This window comes from Olea europaea, unplaced genomic scaffold (assembly GCF_002742605.1).
Source record: "Olea europaea var. sylvestris unplaced genomic scaffold, O_europaea_v1 scaffold17389, whole genome shotgun sequence".
Taxonomy (NCBI): Eukaryota; Viridiplantae; Streptophyta; class Magnoliopsida; order Lamiales; family Oleaceae; genus Olea; species Olea europaea.
In genome coordinates, this window is record NW_019235101.1 from 21,531 (window position 1) to 23,078 (window position 1,548).

General features: G+C 33.6%; 1 long non-coding RNA gene across 1 annotated transcript; it reads left to right on the forward strand.

Annotated features, from left to right (window-relative positions):
- Positions 1–69: 69 nt before the first annotated feature.
- LOC111377894 lies at positions 70–1,548 on the forward strand. The gene is made up of 3 exons (XR_002699787.1): positions 70–669; positions 770–867; positions 1,490–1,548. It is a non-coding gene; the product is annotated as an uncharacterized LOC111377894 (long non-coding RNA).

The window sequence follows — 1,548 nt, forward strand, 5'->3', positions numbered from 1 at the left end:
TTTTGCTATTGTGATTCCTTCGTAATTGTTTTTCCATGTGTTTTCCACAACCAGATTCTCAGCCTAAAATTTTTAATTGACACATTTCAGTGGTCTTCATATTCCAACTTCTCATGTTGTAATGCAATCCATATTGTTTTTCCAACAACCTTGATAAACAGTATCTTACATTGTGAATGTATAAGTGTAATTGCATTGTTCTGGTACTTTCCTCCACTGGTCTTACCGACCTCAAAAAGTGTATTGATGCTCCCGTAGATGAATTACTATTGCTTCCTGGTGACAAAGGCCACCCTATTACTATTATAATTATTCAGTTAAAAATTTTGGTGTGACACTGATTTCTTTCTAAACTTGATATTATGTGAAGCAGCAAGGATTTTATTGGAAATATAGATTAATTTGGTTTTAATGAACATATGGTGCCGACGAAGTGTTTGATTGGATTGTTTCTGACATCAAAATTAATCCTTGTATGCTTACCATTCGGTGGAGATCTTCCAATCACTTCCTTTATTTTCAAAATGATTGACATATTAGCATGTCATGATGCAGTATATTTGCTATTGTTGTTCAATTTTTGTGATGTTATTATTAATTTGTGTTGTTTTTATTTGACAGACAGGGAAATCGAGGCATTTTGGATTCATCGAATTTGAATCTCCTGAGGTAGTACTTGTGCATGGTGATTGCCAACTAAGTTGCTGTGTTTCTGAATGTTTGTCCTAACATACTCTGTGTTCTCTTTCCCCTGTTTTCAAAATTGCAGGTTGCAAAAGTTGTTTCAGAATGCATGCATAACTACTTATTGTTTGAGCATCTGTTGCAAGTTCAGCTTGTTCCTCCTGAGCGTGTTCATCTGAAACTGTAAGCATTAAACTGTTTCTTGTTATCCATTGTATGACCACTGATATTTTAAAGCAATGGCATTTGAAATTTATTGGTAATATCTAGTTAGACTAAATGAAATTTAAATATCAAATTCTCCAAGCCGTGGATGATAACTTTTGAACTGAAGCGATTGAAACCGATGTCCCAGAAGGTAAGAAGTCTTTCAAGGACCTGGATTCGTATTAGAATTGACTGGTTAATGCATAAAACATGCATAATTTTTTCTCGAGTTTAAAGATATTATTTCAGTTTAATAATAGTTCATAAAAGTCATGGCTGGGATGGTAGCCTATGCCTGCTTCTGTGAGGCAATGAACTTATGTAAAAGAAGTCCATAGTTCGAGACCTTAAGGAGTTGAAATTCCAGTTTTTAGAACCAGAATAAAATAATGTACTCTTTAATTAATTTATTATAATTTAAAAACCGTGTGGTTTTGCGTGTGTTTATATAAGATTTTACGGTTTCACTTCTAGATCCGTTCTGCCTTACAACAAAGAAGTAAATTACTAATGACTAAAAAAAGAAGTAAGATGAAGATGAGAATGGAAAATTATACACGCTATAAGAAAAGCTAATGGTTTTGTTTCTTATTTTTAGATGGAAAGGTGTGACGCACCGGTACAAACCCTTGGATTGGGTTAAAATTGAAAGGTGTC